This window comes from Theobroma cacao, chromosome 9 (assembly GCF_053813885.1).
Source record: "Theobroma cacao isolate CCN51 chromosome 9, ASM5381388v1, whole genome shotgun sequence".
NCBI classification, from domain to species: Eukaryota; Viridiplantae; Streptophyta; class Magnoliopsida; order Malvales; family Malvaceae; genus Theobroma; species Theobroma cacao.
Window position 1 is genome coordinate 11,995,818 of NC_142647.1, and position 21,849 is coordinate 12,017,666.

General features: G+C 32.1%; 1 pseudogene across 1 annotated transcript; it reads left to right on the forward strand.

Annotated features, from left to right (window-relative positions):
• Positions 1 to 563: 563 nt before the first annotated feature.
• Positions 564 to 21,092, forward strand: LOC18589211 (protein DETOXIFICATION 16-like; annotated as a pseudogene). The gene is made up of 8 exons (XR_016028328.1): positions 564 to 993; positions 5,693 to 6,138; positions 11,850 to 11,936; positions 12,045 to 12,101; positions 12,210 to 12,452; positions 20,385 to 20,502; positions 20,604 to 20,690; positions 20,782 to 21,092. The product of XR_016028328.1 is annotated as a protein DETOXIFICATION 16-like (transcript).
• Positions 21,093 to 21,849: the final 757 nt, after the last annotated feature.

The window sequence follows — 21,849 nt, forward strand, 5'->3', positions numbered from 1 at the left end:
CTGTTTCCGAAATTTATTTTTCGGAAGCCCATATCTAGACAACAAATGAAGGCTTAATGTATATATACGTGCATCAACCATTCAACATGGTATAATTAGATTGACAATGAGTAAAAATTTCAAGCAGAATCTATTTTGGGAGTAAAATTAAGTTGAAGATGGAGTCTATTTTGAGTAAAAAAAGACTCACATAAAAATTGCAATTTATTAAGAAAATAAATGGAAGAAATTACAAAAGAAAAAAGCTATTGGTAATATTATCCATTTAGCAAATTGGAAGGGAGATTGGGAGTATAGCAGTCATTTTCAGTGAGAGGAAGATATTTTCTTGGGAGATTCTTTCTTCTGTGTTTCTTAATTTCACAATTGTCTTCTTGGCAAACTTGTAGGTAACTAGTTGAGAATATATATATATATATATATTAGCAAATTGGATGGGAGATAAGCAAGCATTCCGGTCATTGTCAGTGATAGGAAGATATTTACTAGGGAGATTCTTTCTTTTATACTTCTTCAGTCCACGATTGACCTCTAGGCAACCTTGTAGTTAACTGGTTGAGAATATTGAGTCAAATTATGACAAAATGTTGTGTCAGCTAGTGAGCTCGATTCCCACTGCTTAAATATATTTAAATGCTTGGATTTGTAATGCAATAGCTGATTTTTTTTTCCCCCTTTAACTCGATAACTTCAAAGCTGGATTTTAGTGGGGTAGAAGATATGGAGAACATTGAATAACAAAGGGTGTGCCTTGAGTCACCACTGCTTGCTCAAGATAATGCATTCGAATTTCGAAAGAGATCTCGCAAAGATGAGATCCTGGCGGAGGTGAAGAAGCAATTGTTGTTAGCAGGGCCTCTTGTGTCAGTCAACTTTTTGATATTTGCTTTGCAGGTTATCTAAGTAATGTTTGTGGGTCATCTTGAGAACGTAGCACTTTCTGGTGCTTTGATGGCAACTTCCTTTGCTTCAGTAACTGGTTTTAGCTTGCTGGTAAGTTTCCGATCTAAGCACTCTTTTTTTTTCTTTTTAACTCGATAGTAAGATGAAATGAGCCTGACAATTTCACCTTTTCTTCATCCTGCACTCTTATTCAAAGATTGTGTAGTTTTCTCAATACTTTGAGTCTCGAGGCTCTCCGTTCAAAGCATTTTCATTCATATACAGGAAGTTGTAAATGGACACGATGTTCATTTACCTTTTATGCCTTAACAACTTGTGTATTTGAAAATCCTATTTGATTTATCACCTAATCTACCATTTCTAATAACATCTTAAACTTTCGTTAAAAAGAATAAGTTTCGATCTAGGAAAATAAATTAAGATTCAGGAATATAATTATATTTGAAAAAATTTTAATATCCAAAAGATACCGACTCAAAAAATAATATAAATTAATCATTTGTTGTTTTATTTTAACCTTAATTAATGATATTTTATTTCATATTTACTTATATATTTTTTAATTTATCTTTTATCTTTTTATTATTTTTACCCGTTATTAAATATTGGAGAATTTTTTTCTCACTTTAAAAGTATTCTTAAGAAAATAAGCTTATTTTCTTGAAAAGGCTACTCAGATTGATTTGGTATTTTATGAAAGAGTGTCTAGATTTTAAACTTTATATATTTCTATTTTTTAATTATTATTATTATTTTAGTGTTTATTTAGTATCAATTTTGTTAAATAAATGAAATCTATTGTATTCTTTTTTTGTTTGTTTTTTGATTCTTTCTTCTTCCCATGTTTCTTTTGTTTCTGATTTTCCTTGCCTGCTTGCTTTATTATTGATAGTTTCATTAGGCATTTGCATTTCAAATTGATCCAAAACATGGGATCGAATGGAAAAAGGATGTAATCTTATTGTATTTGATTGCCTCACAAGCATGTCATAATCCAATGAACGACTCTTTAATTCTAAGTCTTCACATTTGATTAAAATAGACTTTTCAAAACATGTAATATAAGTTAGGGTTAGGGGTTATGAAGGAACGGGTAAAATAGGTCCAGAATGTATATTTGAAGGATTTTAAACCATAGGATTATTTTTTGTCGCATCAAGCATGAACGCAAATCCTATACCCCGACTTGGCGCCCTCATTCTTGCCCCAATCCCAACATTATACCACTTGTTCAAATTATTAAAATCCCCAAATAGCTTGTACTACGTAAATCAGAAAGCAAAGCAAGCGAAGAATAATTAGGACTCCCATTTAATCAGACTTACAGTAAAACAAGTCCCCAATGTGACAAAAATTCCAAGAAACATAACAATATCATTCATGCGTAACTTCTTGAGAAAGCAGTTCCTTAGTGTTCTAGCATCCTATCAAAACCAGTTTCTATATTTTCTGTACAATCAAACCAAAATATCCCCTTCCCTCCTCTCCATCATTTACACTTCCTCAGAGATTAAAGGCAGCCAACACCATCCCAAGAACAAATCTAGCCAAAAGCAAAATTGTTAAAAAACCCCTTCAGTCCTTGTACTCTTCAATTTTATTTAATTTAGTTCTTGTACTCAAAATCGAAGCAATTTAATCTCTTAATTTTAAAAATTACGTCAATTTAATCCCTCTCTCTAACGGCATCCAATTTTGCCATTAAAAAATAATGACAACGATGACATCAACACTGACGTGTCACATTTTGATGACGTGGCATGCCATCTGGCATGCGAGTGATGACGCGGCAATGCCACCTGGCACTATACAATGAGTGGCAGTGCTAACGTGCTGACATGACAGTGTCATGTGACAGATCAAAATTTTAGAAAAAAAATATTTTACCACGTTATAGGAATTAAATTGAACAAAAATATATAGTACATGGACTAAATTGAACAAAATTGTGATGTTGAGGGACTAAATTAAAAAAATATTTGAAAAATACAACTCTTTAAGTAGATTATTGATATGCTTATTAATAAGCTAAATATTTAAGTGTAAAAGATATATGATGTTAAAATATACATATATATATAAATATTTTCTTACTTAATTATTTGATTCTAAAATATGTAAATTAATTTATATTTTTAACAAAAATTAAGTTTGAATACTTCTTCTACAAAAAAAATTTGAAAAAAATCTCATTCCTGAAGTCAAATTTAAATGAATAACTTATATTACATTAACATAAAATAATATAAAATGACTAAATAAATTCTTTTTTCTTTTATTTATAATAGTATAAAAATTTAAAATTTATTTAACTTAGTTTTTAACTTGAGCTAAAGTCAAATTAGCAAAATATGTTGATTTAGTTTTTTCTTTTAAAAAAAATGAAGAACGGAGATATCGAGTTAGTGATAATTATAAAAATAATTTTTCGTTTTAACTTACTTAATTTGGATATAACAAATCTCTTATTACAATCATAAAATTTGAACTCCACCCTTTCAATTTTTTATTTATTTTTTATGTTTTTACTTTGTTTAATATTTCAAGTTATATTTTTTAAGTTAAAATTTCTTAGATTAAAGACTGCATTTATGGTTGATAAAGTTAAATATAATTGTAAATATTTGTACCATTTTATTTTTTAACAAATTTTTTGTAGATCTAAATTAATAATTTAAATTTAAATTTAACAGAATTTGATTATTGTATTTGAATTTATATAAAATCGTTTTATAAGAAATTTTGAGTAAATTTAAATAAAACGTAAATTGGGTAAGAGTTAGATAATTGCAAAAGAATGTGTATTTATAAATTGTGAAAGTTATAACTAAATCAACATATTTTGCTAATTTGAGTAAATTTAAATAAAATGTTAATTGGATAAGAGTTGAATAATTTCAAAAGAATGTGTATTTGTAAATTGTGAAAGTTGTAACTAAATCAACATAATTAGTCATTTTATATTATTTTATTTTAACGTAATGCAAGTTATTCATTTAAATTTGACTTTAGGTATAAAATTTTTCAAAAATTTTTTTTATAGAAGGAGAATTCAAACTTAATTTTTGTAAAAAAGATAAATGAATTTACATATTCTATAACCAAATAATCAAGTAAGAAAATATATATATATATTTTTTAACACTATAAATTTTTTACACTTAAATATTTAGCTTATTGATAAACATATCAATAATCTACTTAAAGATTTATACTTTTCAAATAATTTTTTCAATTTAGTCTCTCAACATCTCAATTTTGTTCAATTTAGTCCTTATACTATATATTTTTGTTCAATTTAATTCCTATGACGTGGTAGATTTTTTTTTTTTGAAAATTTTTTGATCTGCCACATGACACTGACATGTTAGCATGTCAATGCCAAGTCAACACTGTCACATCATCGTATAGTGCCACGTGACATTGTCACATCATCACTCGGTGTAACGGTAAAATTAAATACTGTTAGAGAGAGTGACTAAATTGATGTAATTTTCAAAATCAATGGATTAAATTGCTTTGATTTTGAGTATAAAGATTAAATTGAACAAAATTAAAGAGTATAAGGACTGAAGGGATTTTTTGACTAAAGCAAAATACAAGCACATTAGGTTGCACGTCGGATGATGTTATCAGCAAAATAATCCCAAGCGTGTCGAGTTTATTTTTATTATTTTTCAAGAGCATCATCGTATAGAGCAATTAACAAACAATTGAAGGTAAAACCCTAAAAAATTTAAACGAGAATGAGAAGAAAAAACATAGAACTCAACACATTAAAACATTTTTCACTCGCTGATAATAAACAGAGAATTATTTTTTCCGCATTCCTCCACTTTCTCATCCCACTACCAAACTCGAGTCGAGATTTCGGTCGCAAAAATCAGGCCATGCCAATTTATTGGCTAGTGTTTTGCAAGCCGAAATCGGTGACTGGTGTGAACTAACATTCGTTTTGAGGTGGTTTGATGAGTTGCCCATGTTTTGTTAAGTAATTAGAGTAGGGTCAAGCCTTGTCGTGATGAGTGGTTTGTCCATTTAGAATTCTAATAATTTGGACAGGTGACATGATTCTGGGACTGAGGCAGGAACGGGGCACAGGTTGAGACAGAGGATTTGCGTTCATCACGGATTAGCCTTAGCCTTGGCATTCTTTCACATTCCTAATCACCTTACGTTTCCATCATTTTTCTTCTTTTTCTTTTTTTTTTCTTCTTCTTCACCTGTTTTTTATTTTTTAACATTTTCACCCTCAAACAAGGAGGTCAGAACTTCTCATAACTCAATTTGTTCCAAAAAAAAAAAAACCTCTAAAAAATTCCAAACCCAAAACCTCCATTCAAGATATAAAAACCATTTCCACAATTCCACCAATTAAAAAACCCTAAAACTCTAAGAAACCCAAACCGAGAACTTTCACCATTTTTTGTATTTTCTCTTTTTTTTGGTAATCTTCTAGAATTTTTAATTTTTTTCTTTCTTTTTTTTTGTATTTTTTAGTTGAATTTATTTTCATTTATTTTTATTGTTTAATATTAAAAATGAGTTCTACACTTTAGAAGCTTCATAATGTTACCTCTGTAACTTTAAATCCTTATTTTTATCTCTATGGAATTTTAGCCATTTTATATTAGCATTCAACAATAACATTGTTTTCAATTGCAATCTTTGCAGCTTTCAGAACAAGTTCAATTATTTTGTGATATTTTCTAGGGTCAATCCCCTTGTTGTTCCTAGTACAATAAACTTATAAGCCCTTGATTCTATATTTTTTTTTCCTTATGGTTAGAGAGGAATGGCAAGTGCGTTAGATACATTCTGTGGTCAATCTTATGAAGCAAAACAGTATCACATGCTTGGAATTCGCTTACAAAGTGCCTTAATTGTTATGTTATTGGTTAGCATTCCCCTTGCTTTTATCCGGGCCAATGCTGGTGACATTCTTTTGTTCTTCAAACAAGATCCTGAAATATCAGCTGAAGCAGGACAATAGGCTTATTTCATGCTGCCAAGCATTTTTGGTTTCGCTATCCAAGAATGCCATATCAGATTCTTACAAACCCAAAACAATGTAGTTCCAATGATGGTTATCTCAGGATTTACAACATTGCTTCACATATTTACTTGCTAGATTCTGGTGTTCAAGTTTGGCCTTGGAAATAAAGGCGCTGCTTTGGCAAACACCTTCTCTTACTGGATTAGTGCTTTACTTCTAATAATATATGTCAGACTCTCGTTGTCACGACCCAATTTCTCGAGCCATGATCAGCACATGAGCTCAATGAGCATAGCTCATTAAACCCAAGCAAGCCTATCTATTTACCTTTGCTTAACGAATTTATCATATCATGCATACACATACACCTTTTTCCGGGTGTGAACATAGCCAAAACACAATGGCATTATCGATAATGATATACATGCACTATACCAGTCATGTATTTAGCAATTTACATTGCATACACATATTCACATTGTTAGATTGTATTCACAATACAAAAGAACCCATGACTTCCAGCGGAGACATTTACAATAAAAGGGATTACTATCGAATGCCAGACACATACCCAAGAGATGCACTACGAGGACTCCTCGATCTAGGGTCCAACAGTCACCTGATCTGAAAACATGAATTTTTATAAAACGTGAGTACAATACTCAGTGAGTGAATATTAGAAGGGAACAAGCAATCTCAACTAGGAAATTTGACAATCATGATGCACTGGTTGAAAATAAGGCCATTTTCATCTAACTACTATTCCAAACCCTTTTTCCCTTAAAACAAGTCATCCTGCTAAAATAACAATAGCAACATGTAACACATATAAACTTCCAAATTTCAACAAAACAAACGCTTACATATTTGCATTTACAACCATATACCCATCATCAACATGCACACCATCCCATCATCATCATCTCATATGCAACAGCTTATGCGCATATAGCCGGGTCAGCAACGGCTTATGTGCACTCCCACTCACACATAACCAGGTCAGCAACGGCTTATGTGCACTCCCACTCACACATAACCGGGTCAGCAACGGCTTATGTGCACTCCTACTCGCACATAGTCGTGTTAGCAACGGCTTATGTGCACTCCTACTCGCACATAGCTGGGTCCAAATCAACATGCAAAGAAGCATCCAATGCATATCATGCATTTTATCATATTGTGATAACACATAAACCATTGTATATCACATTTTCACAATATAAAATCATTTTACTAAAAGCTTGTTCCCAAGGTACATTTTCTAAGACAAGTTGGATAGAATCTTTCATATTCCCCAAAACAAGTTTGAAATGCAAGTCCACTCACCGGTATCGAAAATTCGGATTCCGGGTGCACTCAGGCGTAATTCCTTTGTCTTTTCCGGACGTCTCACTACCTTGACAAATAACAAAGTCGAGGAATTTACTATATTGTTCCTAAATTGATATAAACTAATTTAAATTACTAATGCTTGATACGTAAATGCAAAAATAAGTCCGATTATCGCTTAATCGCGGTATCGATTAAATTCGACCGATCACCCGATTAATTGGCGATTATGTCCAAATCACCTCCAAATTAATCCATTTCTCCTCTAATACCTTAGTTTACCACATACCATTTAAATAAAGCCAAATTCAGCATTAGAACCCTCACAGTTCCTTATAAAAAAATTTGATCATTTGGTGCACTAGCACCAAAATTTTTTCTACATAACCGTTTCACCTTAATTCATCATTTTTCAAGCAATTTTCCTTGAAATAAAAATAATCCCCCATTGATATTCAGCCCTCATGGTTCAACCAACAAGGAACCCTAGAGAAATTGAATATTTCTTTTGTATTTTTGTTCATAACCATGCTTAACTATCCCTAAACACTAACATAGTCTAAAATCAAATTATTTCAACAACAATTCCTCTTCCATACCCATTTTTCAGAATTGAATTCATCATGATAACTCAATATTCAACCATGGAAATTAAGAACAAAAGCATGGGTAAGCTAGGTATCAAGGAGAATTAAAGAAATTCTAACTTACCTAGCTTGTTTCCTTGATTTCTTCACTTTTTCTTTGAATTTCCACCTAGGTTTTCTTGTTTTTCCCTTTGTTCTTCCTTTGTTCTTGTTGCTGGTTGCCTAGGCAGAATAAGGTGAGAGAATGGGGATTTAATGGGCTGATTTCTATAGAAAATAATAAAATAATCAAGCATGCCACGTGTCACATGCTTATTGGCCCAATTTTTTAACTTTTTGACTTTTTCTTTTTAATTTTCCACCACAAATATTCTGGTACTTATCTAATCCTACCACAATTAAAATCCCTTGGTCTTTACAAGTGCTGGGGAGAAAAATTTACCGATTTGCCCCCGGATGAAAAAATTATCATTTTGTCATTGTGCTCCAAAAATATCGAGAATCATAATTTTTCACTGCTAAACATCATTTTATACTCCAATAATCATAATTATATTTCATATAATTATTCTTGGTCAAATGTGATCTAATCTTGGCTAGAAATCTCCATTTTATCATCAAATGGTAAAATGATCGTTTTGTCCCTAATCGGTCAATTTTCTTGATGGACTCAAAACTGGACCTTGAACTCTGAATCACTATTCTAAGTCATTCTGTGGGTTTCAAAATTTTCAATTTCCTCTTAGAATTTCTATTTGAACTAGTTCAAGGCTCGATTTAACTTAGTTGTACCACTCGGTACAATATCGTCTTTTAATCGTGCTTGATAGGGTCTCACATTCTCCCCCACTAATAAAAATTCGGTCCCCGAATTTAAATTCAATGTAGAGTGGCTTACCTTTACATATCAAAGAGGTGTGGATGCTTTGTCCGCATCTCATCCTCAACTTCCCACGTCACCTCCTTTAAATTTTGATACCAATATTGTCACTAGGGGTGGCTCCACCCTTCAGGGCAACATTTTCTCCCTTCTGCAATGAGCAACAAAGGGTACCTATCAAAGCATTTGGCAAGCAGTATCACTCAGCCTCGTTGCCAAGCTCCTGAATGTACCACATAGGCTGCCATATGCGCCTCCTCCAATATCTCTCTCCTCAATTCATCATTATCCGGCACATAAAGTTTATTTCCATACCTTAACATTTCATCCGTGCCTTTGGTAAACATCTTTTCTTTCTTTCCATAAGGATCCTCCAACTGATCCTTAAGCTCCTTAAGGTGTCTAACACTACTAAATTCACTAAGGTATTTTTATCCTTGATTCGAGCTACGCAGGATTTATTTTCTTATTCAGTCACAAACACCTCCTTTAAAGAAGTAGGTACCACCAAGTATTCTTCTCTCCTATTCATAGGCGTACTCGCTCTCACCAGCCTAGCGACCCTACCACATCTACCTCTCCCCCTAGGGTGGGTGCCCGCGGCCTATTAGTCATCTTAGTAGGGGCATCTTGCTCCCCTACCTGTCTTAAGGTGGCCCGTGTCTTAGGTGGAAATCTTACCTAGACAAGAGCAAACACTTGTCATTAACCACAGTTAAAGAGATAAGGTGGTTTCTAAGCTTGAGAATTTATGCGGTTCCTCGATTATGAAATGTGCCGCGGCTCACAGTTCATAATTAAAAGTCCCACATAAAAACTCGACTCTCTGCTGGACCTGACCATAACACCCTAGGACTTAAACAACCTAGGGCTCTGATACCAACTTTGTCACGACCCAATTTCTCGGGCTATGACCGGTGCATGAGCTCAATAAGCATAGCTCACTAAACCCAAGCAAGCCTATCCATTTACTTTTCCTTAACAAATTTATCATATCATGCATACACACACACTTTTTCCCGGGTGTGAACATAGCCAAAACACAATGGCATTATCGATAATGATATACATGCACTATACCAGTCATGTATTTAGCAATTTACATTGCATACACATATTCACATTATTAGATTGTATTCACAATACAAAAGGACCCATGACTTCCAGCGGAGACATTTACAATAAAAGGGATTACTATCGAATGCCAGACACATACCTAGGAGATGCACTATGGGGACTCCTCGATCTAGGGTCCAACAGTCACCTGATCTAAAAACATGAATTTTTATAAAACATGAGTACAATACTCAATGAGTGAATATTAGAAGGGAACAAACAATCTCAACTAGGAAATTTGACAATCATGATGCACCAGTTGAAAATAAGGCCATTTTCATCTAACTATTATTCCAAACCCTTTTTCCCTTAAAACAAGTCATCCTGCTAAAATAACAATAGCAACATGTAACACATGTAAACTTCCAAATTTTAACAAAACAAACGCTTACATATTTGCATTTACAACCATATACCCATCATCAACATGCACACCATCCCATCATCATCATCTCATATGCAACGGTTTATGTGCACTCCTACTCGCACATAGCCGGATCAACAACGGCTTATGTGCACTCCTACTCGCGCATAGCCGGGTCCAAATCAACATGCAAAGAAGCATCCAATGCATATCATGCATTTTATCATATTGTGATAACACATAAACCATTGTATAGCACATTTTCATAATATAAAATCATTTTACTAAAAGCTTGTTCCCAAGGTACATTTTCTAAGACAAGTTAGATAGAATCTTTCATATTTTCCAAAACAAGTTTGAAATGCAAGTCCACTTACCGGTATCGAAAATCCGAATTTCGGGTGCACTCGGACTAATAGCCCTCAAGCGCAATTCCTTTGTCTTTTCCGAACGTCTCACTACCTTGACAAATAACAAAGTCAAGGAATTTACTCTATTGTCCCTAAATTGATATAAACTAATTTAAATTACTAATGCTTGATACGTAAATGCAAAAATACGTCCGATTATCGCTTAATCGCGGTATCGATTATATTCGATCGATCACCCGATTAATTGACGATTATGTCCAAATCACCTCCAAATTAATCCATTTCTCCTCTAATGCCTTAGTTTACTACATACCATTTAAATAAAGTCAAATTCAGCATTAGAACCCTCATAGTTCCTTATAGAAAAATACGGTCATTTGGTGCATTAGCATCAAAATTTTTTCTACATAATCGTTTCACCTTAATTCATCATTTTTCAAGCCATTTTCCTTGAAATAAAAACAATCCCTCATTGATATTCAGCCCTCATGGTTCGACCAACAAGGAACCCTAGAGAAATTGAATATTTCTTTTATATTTTTGTTCATAACCATGCTTAACTATCCCTAAACACTAACATAGTCTAAAATCAAACTATTCCAACAATAATTCCTCTTCCATACCCATTTTTCAGAATTGAATTCATCATGATAACTCAATATTCAACCATGAAAATCAAGAACAAAAGCATGGGTAAGCTAGGTATCAAGGAGAATTAAAGAAATTCTAACTTACCTAGCTTGTTTCCTTGATTTCTTCACTTTTGTTTTGAATTTCCACCTAGGTTTTCTTGATTTTCCCTTTGTTCTTCCTTTGTTCTTGTTGCTGGTTGCCTAGGCAGAATATGGTGAGAGAATGGGGATTGAATGGGCTGATTTTTATAGAAAATAATAAAATAATCAAGCATGCCACGTGTCACATGCTTATTGGCCCAATTTTTTAACTTTTTGACTTTTTCTTCTTAATTTTCCACCACAAATATTTTGGTACTTATCCAATCCTACCACAATTAAAATCCCTTGGTCTTGACAAGTGTTGGGGAGAAAAATTTACCGATTTGCCCCCGAGATGAAAAAATTACTATTTTGCCCTTATGCTCCAAAAATATCGGGAATCACAATTTTTCACTACTAAACATCATTTTATACTCCAATAATCATAATTATATTTCATATAATTATTCTTGGTCAAATGTGATCAAATCTTGGTTAGAAATCTCCATTTTATCGTCAAATGGTAAACTAACCGTTTTGTCTCTAATCGATCAATTTTCCCCTCTCATAGCTTACACTTCTTGGAATAGCTGGGAAGTCTGGTCGTTTGAGATGATGGTTCTATTATCTAGCCTTCTTCCCAATCCAAAGCTTGAAACATCAGTTTTGACAATCAGGTTTGTGTTCCATCCCATTTTGATTGAGGACATAAGCGGTAGCTTTAAATGTATAATAAATGGTATTGTCATCAATATTATTGACAAATTATGAGATTGATATTCCAGCCTTAATACATGTTCAACGATTTATATGATACCTCTTGGGCTTAGTGCTGTAGTGAGGTGAGTTCAAGTTAATTTGGTTGATACGATCTGTCAAATTTCGTATGATTATCTTCTTCTCTTGCTTATTTCCCTCTTCATGATAATTCTATTTTCTCTCCTAATTAGCACTAAAGCTTCCAATGAACTAGGAGCTAGATGACCGCGAGCTGCTTATCTAGCAGTCTGTGTTGCAGTGGCCATGGTGGCCACTGAAGGAATTTTGGCAGGTATTGTCATGATTTTGGGTCACAAAGTTTGGGGTTATTTCTACAGCAAAGATGAGCAAGTAGTGAAATATGTGGGAGAAATGTTATTGTTGATTGCGGCCTCCCATTTTGTTGATGGAATTCAATCTGTGCTTACAGGTGAGTAGTAAGTGACAACTTTTTAATTCTACTTTGTTTACAATTATTTTCTTTACATTTGACTTTCAAACCTTGCTTGTGTGATGAAACTAACAACGTAATCTCACCAAAGTCATCCAAAATCTTACACAATTAATAAAATAAACAAAAAAAGAAAAAAAATCAAGTACACTTATAAAAATATAAAAAATTTACATGGTTCAGTTTTTTAATTACCTATATCTACGAGCATAACAATTAGAAAAAGATTCATTGAAAAGAAATTAGTAGATAACATCACAATCCTTTTTCCACATACCCCCAAATCTCTTCTACATCTAGGCACTCACTAAAACTCTTTTTTGGCTTAATAATATTCTTTAACCCTACATGACCTTTTTATAAGACCAAGTACAAGAGTCTTATCCTAATCTAATTAAAATTAAAATATCCTAGTCAACTAGATTTCAAGACTATCCAAAAAAATATCCACATTTAGCTTAAATTCACCAAGCTTCACCTTAGGAACCAATCTCTATCATCACCGTTAGTCCCACGAAAGGCCTTAAGTACTACGAACACTGATCAAGTTCAAGAATGTTATCCCAAAAAATGACCTAGTCAACATATCTGTGGGGGTAAATGACTTACACTTGAATTGGATGTATTTAGTTCTCTCCTGAATGATTTGATTTTTAGTCAAATGTATGACACTTTGACTATCGTAAAACACAACTATATGTGCTTGTCTAAAATCAAGATCACTAATTAAGTCATGAAGCCATAAAGCCTTTTCCATTGTCTCAGTCACAGCCATATATTGAACTTCAGTTGTAGACAAAGCAATTGTTGATTGGAGAACTGCTTTTTAACTTAATGCAGACCTTAAAAGAGTGAGCACATATTAAGTTTTAGATCTTCTACTATATAAGTCACTCGCAAAATCAAAATTGAAAAACCAACCACATTGCAACTAGTGTTTACACCTCCTTTATGCACTACACCAACATCTATAATACCCTTTAATGTTAAAGGATCCATTTCACATCTAGTTAATTTCCTTTGCCTGGTTTACCCATAAATCTACTAACCACACTAACAACATGTAAGATATCTAGCTTATTGCACACTATAGCACACATAATGCTACTACTACATTGGCATAAGGAATTGGGTCATGTACTCTTTCTCATCCTCTATCAGTGGTTATAAACCAGTTGAAAGTTTTAGGTTTAGCCCTAATAAAATATTCACATAATTAGCATCTTGCATCTCAAAAAGTTCTAACACCCTTTGAATGTACTTCTTTTATGACAAATATAACCTAAAAACACTTTTATCCTTAATAATCTTGATATCCAATATTTTCTTTACAACAAACATGTAATTTAAATAAAATGAGAAATAGCTAAATAAATCATCAAGAACCTTCCTATGGTAAACACAACTATCACATGCACTCCTAGTATACCCTTATGCCTCCACGAACATATCAAACTTTTTATACCATTGCCTAGGAGACTGTTTCAAGCCATATAATGACTTTTTAAGTAAACACACACAATCTTCCATACTTAATACAACAAATCCCTTAGGTTATTATATATAGATCCTCCATTCAAACTCACCATTTAAGAATGTTGTTGTGACATCAAGTTGCTACAACTCAAGATCAAACTAGGCTATTATAACAAGAAACACTAGGATTGAACTATTCTTCACAATTAGAGAGAATACATCATTATAGTTAATTCCCTTTCTTTGTGTCTCGTTCATAGTAGCAAACCATTAAGAAAATTCAACATATATATCGCCTTATGATAGGAGTAAGACTCATTAATATCCACTTCTTTAACCATCAATAAAACATAAGAATTAAAATTACCATCAACACAAGTAACATAATCATTATACTTCTGAGGTGCTCTTATATTCCTTCTAAGTCTATTTGTAGTATGTAAAATCATTGTGAAGACTCGACACACATAATCACCTCATGATAGAAGTAAAACTCATCAATCTCTACGTCTTTAGCCATCAATAAAACATAAAAATCTAAATCACCATCAACACAAGTAAAAAAAAAAAACATTATACTTTTAATGTGCTCTTATATCCCTTTTAGGTTTGTTTGTAGCAATGCTTCGTTGTTGTATATGAGGTACCAATTATTGTACCTTTTGTAATCCATTCAAGATTTCACTACCATCTTGCACTATCCTTGGAGCCTTAATTTCAAGCTCCACTTGCCCACTAACTTCTTGGCCAAATGTGATTTCAATTATATAATTTGTCTCAAAAAGTAACGTTGACTTATCAAAGGTAACATCTTGAATCACAATGAATTTAAGAGACTTCGGATCAATACACAGTTAGGAACGGCATGATTAGAGTATCAACGCAACGAAAATTGAAACAAAAATAAAAACCATGCCTCCTACCTTAGAATCACTTTAGTTGTTTAATGCAAAGTTAAACACCATAGTAAATCAGAAAAAAACAAAAGGTTTTTACCTTTCCAAATGATATCAAAATCAAATGGATTCCTTTTGGTGCTGAAAAACATAAACACTTTCTTGTGTGAAAGAATCCTTGCTACTCAATCGCTTGACCTTCAATGTTGTACATACAATTGCAATGAATCCTTTTAAAGAAAAGAGCTTTATGCCACGACTTGTGCTAGCAAGTGGACAACGATTTGTCCTCTTTCTTCTTTGATTTCCAACAAAGAATCAATCGAAAAGTTTTTTGGAAAACCTTCTCAAGAGTGGCAACACTCAAGAGAAAAGCTATTAGTTTTTATTTTCTTTTGTTGCCTTAGAAAAAAGTGGCTATAATGTAATATTTATATCTAAGTTTAATTTTATTACTAGACTTATTAAAATTTGCAAAATAAGTCCTTAATATTATAACAATTATAATATTTAACTAATGCCTAATTATACTTTTTTAATTATATCATTAGTAGTTAAAACCTAGAATTTGATTTAAGTTTAACTTAAATTATCACACTCTCAATTTAATCTAAATTGCAACTTTTGTATGTGACCTATTAGATTCCTAACTTATTGGTAATGGAATTGAATTATAATTGTATTAATTAATTAATTTAAATGAATCATATTCAATTTTAAATTAACTAATTCAATTTCATAGATCAAGATTGGGATTTAACAATGTATCATGGTCACCCAATTGTTAAAAGAATCAAAGGATTCTTTGACAACCTTTCAGTGTAATTTATTCCTTCATCATATATCTCGAAAATGATAAGAGCTTAGTACAATACCTACTCTTATTGACCTTCATATTTGTTCCAGCAGTTGAATCATTAACTTTATGGAGACTTATGAAACTCATTTCATAATCTCCTAAATCACCTCACCTTGGCCAAGGATTTGATTGAGCTAATGTCAACCAAGAATTAATGAGATATTTCTCCTTGAATAACTTGGGGCAATGATTCCAATCTTGACCATTCATTTACCTTTATATGCTTCATACTATACTTAAAAACATCCTATATCGGCATCCTTGGTTAAGCACATGTAAGGATGAAATCAAAGTATAGTACTACACTTACAAGACAACTCGGTGCCTTAAATCTAGGGAGTAGTTACACAATTGACACATAAGAAGTATTGCATAGACACTTAAGTGAGGTACCAAATACACTTCTCATGGCGGGTCATGTTTAGTGAATTTGCTCTCTTATGGCAAGCAACCACATTTTAGTTTCAAGTACCTATATATTTCAACCTATAAGAGCAGTTGCTTACTTCACAAGTAAAAATTATAGCATATGCCGATCTTTGAGTGTTGTTGATGCCTTGTCTCAATAATACAAAAATCAAAAACTGTTAGTAACAATGCTTTGATGCATAAGGATCTCATAATTTGATCTTAATACAATTCCTTTGCAAGGCATATATAGTTTCATGGGCTTTATCTACACAAGTTGAAAAAGTAATTAAATCACAAACTTATGGATAAAGAACTACTTCATAATTATTATAAATTAATAAAATGTTATACATGAATAGCTCAAAATGTAATTCCCATACGACCAGAGATTGGCTTGCAAGGCTCATACTAACATACAGCACAATCAACAACCCTTCACCCTAAATGTATAGCCTAGGAATATTCATTTCTTCATCCTTGGCTAAAACTTACCATTACTCACATGAGCATAAATAGGGAAACCAAACACTCTTAAAATTGAATAGTCATCAAGTTTACCTCACCAAACTTCTTTAAAAGTGTTCAATTTAATTATAGTTGATGAAAACTGAATTACCAAGTAGCAAGTCTTGTTGGTAGCTTCTATCCAAAATACTTTGGTTAAATTGGCATTAGAGAGCATGCATCTTGATCTCTCTGGAAGTGTTTTATTCATCCACTCTTCAATACTATTTTATAATGGTGTTCAAGGGATAATGCAATGTGTAATAATTTCTTATTTTTATAGGTCATACCGAACTCACTTTTACAAAATTTCAAACCATTTTTTGTTTAAAGTCGCTTGATCTTTTTCCAAGTCTACCTTTTAATCAATTCCATCTATTACAAAAATGTGGTAAAAACTTCACTCTTTGCCTTCAAAAAATACATCCACACTTTTTTTGAGAAATCATCAATGAAGGTCAACATGTACAATTATCCTCTTTTTGATACCATTGAAGAAGGATCCCATAAATTTGAATAGCTATAGTCCAACGTATTCTCGATTCGATGCGTTGTAGTGATAAAGCTCATCAACGCTATTTGCCATAGACGTAATGCTCATATAAATCTAGCTTTTCAATTTTTTGACCACCTAGCAAACCACATGTATAGACACCTCATTTTGTTTAAGGTATTTATTGAATTTTGAAAGCAAAAGAAAATATATGAAAATAAAAAAATAACAAAAAAAGGAAATAAACATGAAAAAGGATAAGGATCAATTTGCATCAATCCTAATCCTAGATGAACTTAAAAATTTATAAGAGATTAAGTTAGATTGTATCAAAACTCAAGAAACCAATTCAAGAAGAAATAGAACACACTAGGTCTAAATATACCTAAGCCTTAGAAGTATTTAGTAGAAGAGAGAAAATAGTTTTAGAGTTTTCGGGTCCTTGGGTTTCTATTTTTTTCTAGATCTAAGAGAATCGGTTTAGTTTCTAAAAAAACTATTCCAATTAAAGAAAGATATAGGAAAAAGAAAATTAAAAAGAAGGAGGGTATGGGATAAGAATCTCAATACGATGTTGTTTTGCATTAGCTAAGAAGGAGGTTTATGGGCTAGGTTTAATCAATCTAATTTGCGCTTGGTATCTAGGTATGCCTTAACAGGTTTGGTTTCCATACGCTGGCAAAGAATACAAAAAAATTTGGGCTTGATCCTTATCATCAATTTTTAACATCAATATTCTTCAAATCAAGAATAATTTTATTAAATTCATCAATGTGAGTATTAACTAACGTAACTTCATGCATCTTAAGAGCATATAATCATTGCTTCATAAAAAGTCGATTCGTCAAGGACTCAATCATATAAATGTTATTAAGTTTAAGCCATACTGCAATAGAGGATTCTTCATCTGTGACTTCTCTTATCACTTCATCAGATAAAGCTAGTAGAATACCATTATGTGCTTTCTCTATAAAATCAATTTTCTCACCATCAATAGATTTGTGAGAAAATGGTCTTTTCCCTTGAATGTTTTCAAAAGTTCTTGTTGCACTAGTAATGAACACATCTTAAATGCCAAAGGCTAAAATCGTTTATTCCATTAAATTGGTCAATCTCATACTTAGTGGATGAAGTTGTCATTGCGAGATTCAAAATCACTTAGGATGTTGAAGCTTTAATACCAATTTATTGTGAAAATAGTGAAATAATCTCACCAAGGTCTACCAAACTCTTACACAATCAATAGAATAAAAAGCAAAAAGAAAGAAAGAAATCACTCTCATAAGAATACAAGAAATTTATGTGGTTCAATCTTTGATGACCCATGTCCATGGACACAACAAAAAAAATTCACTAAGAAGAAATCAAAAGATTACAAGATTAGTCTCAAACTCATAACTTTTGTCCCACTTACACCCAAATCTCTTCTTCTAAATTTAAGCTCTTACTAAATTCTTTTTTTTTTTTAAATAGAAATTTTATTAATTCCAAAAGCTTGCAAGCCATAACAAGCCTTAAATCTAGTAGATTAAAAATTTCTAATGGCATAAGAAGTCAAGCTAAACTCTCTTAATTTAATGATTTTTTTTAATCCTTTATGACCCTTTTATAGGACCAAGTATAAGAATTTTATCCTAATCAAACAAAATTAAAGTATCATAGTCTAACTAAAAATCAAAACTATCATAACAAGTTGTTTCCCATCTAATTAATTTCTTTACCCTAACGGAATGTATAATATAAGGAGGAAACAATATAGATGATTGCTACAATATAAACTAATGTGATGCCCATGCATTGTGCTCGAAATTGATAATTGTTTTTTTTTTAATTCAATTTAGAGCAGTTGGTGTAATGGACATGTAAATGTGTAATGTTAATTGTATTAGTATATAAACTGCTAGTGAATATTTAGGCTATATAAAGCATTTTCTTACAAATAATTCATGCGGTATAAGTGTAGCCATTATGCTAGTGTCGGATGTTTAAACAAAAGTGATGATTATATTGTTGAGGAAAAGCTGGTGCCTTGATACAAAAAGGAGAAAGCTTGTTGTTTGGTAGTTGGCAAGACTATCTTGATAGTGTTATGTACAAAAGTTGATCCAAAAGCTTGGAATAGAGTTATGTATATTTAACAGGGATTGTGCAAGACTACTACCTTCATACAAAAAAAACAAAGGCATTCTGGTTTATAGTCACTAAAACATTCTAGCAAACTCTGACACGGATTCAGTATGGCACTACAGAACAAAACTAAACAATAAACGAAAGACCAAAACATGTAGAGAAGATAAACAAGATAAGCAAATCAAAACAAAAGGAATGCAACATACAAGAACCAATAATGCACAACAAACCAAAACCAAACCGTAACCATAACATCGGCAATAAGAGCAAAATATAAAACAGGCAAGAAAGTCAAGGGAAAATAGTAAGGAGAAAGGTTCTTAAATGAATTAAATAAAGCAAAAATACCAAAATGTATAAATTAGTTTTTGCAAATCCCAAAAGAACCCTAGGCAAAGTAAAAGAAAAAATTTCAAAAAACCAAAAGACACTTGAAATCTTTAAAAAATTTCAACAAATCCCAACACATATCCAACATGGCCCTACATTACAAAAATAATTAAACATGTTAGTAAAGCACAACTAACAGACGGTGTAGCAAAAAGCCATTCGACATTCATTATCTGCTAAAAGTAGAGCCCTCAAAATAAAAAGTTGAGTAAGCCAGAAACGCTTGCAATTAACAGCCAAGCCCCTAAAATAAGAACCACAGTAGAGCCAAAAACAGTTGTCATACATAGCCAACGAAGTCGAAACCCAAAAGTGCAATCAATTTGACTAAAAGAAGAGCAAGTAAAAGAAGCAAAAAGATGAAAGAAAAATGAAAAACATCAATCGTGCCTCATCAGATCTGAAGGCTAGAGCCTAAAAAATCAACCACATGTGGGAGCAAGTAAAAGGAGCAAAAAGATGAGGGAATAGTTTAGAAGATCAACTGTGCCCCGTAAATCTCAAATCTACAACCAAAAAAATAAACCACGTGTCAAATGATTAAAACTCTACGTGGAGCAAAAACAAAGCTTGAACGTATCTCAATTTTGAAGCCCTTTTGGGATTTCATTTCAATATAATTAAAGATATGCATTTCTTTGCCAGTAGTTGGGTTATTTGTACTTGTGTTGTTAGAACTATCTGCATGTTATTTTGCTTTTGGCTCCATGTAATTTATGATATTTATCCACAAAAAATGAAAAAAGAAATTACAAGCGCTACTAAGGGATGTGGTTGGCAAAGGATAGGGGCCTTGATTAATCTCGGAGCATATTATCTTATGAGTATTCCTTCTTCAATTATACTAGCTTTTGTCTACCATATTGGAAGGAAGGTAATAATTTAAATTTTAATTGTGTTCAAGGCTTTCCAGTATCTTTGCTTAGCTTTATACACTTTTATGGCATAAATCCCTATTTAAAATGTTGTTCACAGGGACTCTAGACAGGAATTATAGTGGCACTTTCTGTGCAAGCATCATCTTTAGCCATTGTAACTCTCAACACCAACTGGAAGCAAGAAGTAACGCTCTTTTGCAAGTTCTGAAGTCATGCATGCATATATAGTACTCCCTTTTAAGCTCCATCTAAAATTCTACTTTTCTTACTTGTAGGCAAACAAAGCTACTAATAGAGTGTGTAGCACAACAAATTTAGCAGATGCATTATCATAAAGAGAAAAGATGACTCTAAATTCAGTATTATTAGTTTCAAAATTCCAAGGCCTCTTTTGAAGCAACAAGAAATTTGATGACCAAAACAGGGAACCGGTTCCTTACATTGATTATGTGATAAGTTTTAGTCTCCTATCAGAAACAAAGTTAAGTTATTTAACTGCATTGAGAACGAGAATTAGATGGTTTCAATTCTCAAACACGTAGTATTACTAAAAGACAAATGAGGGTTAACTTTAGAAAAGGATTCAACAATACTTGGTTTGTTTTCTTTTATCAAAGTGGATATGCCAAAAAGCTTTTCTGTTGTTTGCAAAATGTGCTAGCTTCAAATTTTATTGAGTACTTGTCTCATATCTATCTAATGTCTACACAAGGAATAAGAATAAACATATCCACTTTAAGGTTACTAACTAAATTTGATTTGATACTGTAGATTTGTTGAAAATGAAGATATTCATAATTTAAAGGTTCATGAACTCCCCCCCACTTGCTATTTATGAGAAGCAAATGAATTACTATAGGTGCTTTAACAAATGAGAAGTTGCAATTTATATTTAATATGATCAATACTAGTACCATTTATAATAATATTTGAATTTACTATTTTTTATTCAAATATTTATTATTTTTTGAAATTTATTTGAAATTAAAATTTTAAATGTTACGTTAAACAATTACATTCCTTCTTAAATTAACTAGAATTAGCCTTGTACGTTGCGCTTGAACGAAATAAAAACCATTGATGGTAGCATGGATGACAAAAATATATACAAAAAAGTTGTTATAGTTTTGCTATGTGAGAAAGTATAGTTGTTTTTTATAATTGTATGCATTCATTTGCATATATTCAAGAAAAAGTGAATGCTTATAAATAAAATTGAGATGATGATATGCTGTTGAATTTATTACTCTATTGCTATCAGTTTAAGCAAAAGTCACTGTTTACAAATAAAGTTAAGATCATGATTTGCTGGTGTATTTTTGCATATATTTGTTCATACAAAA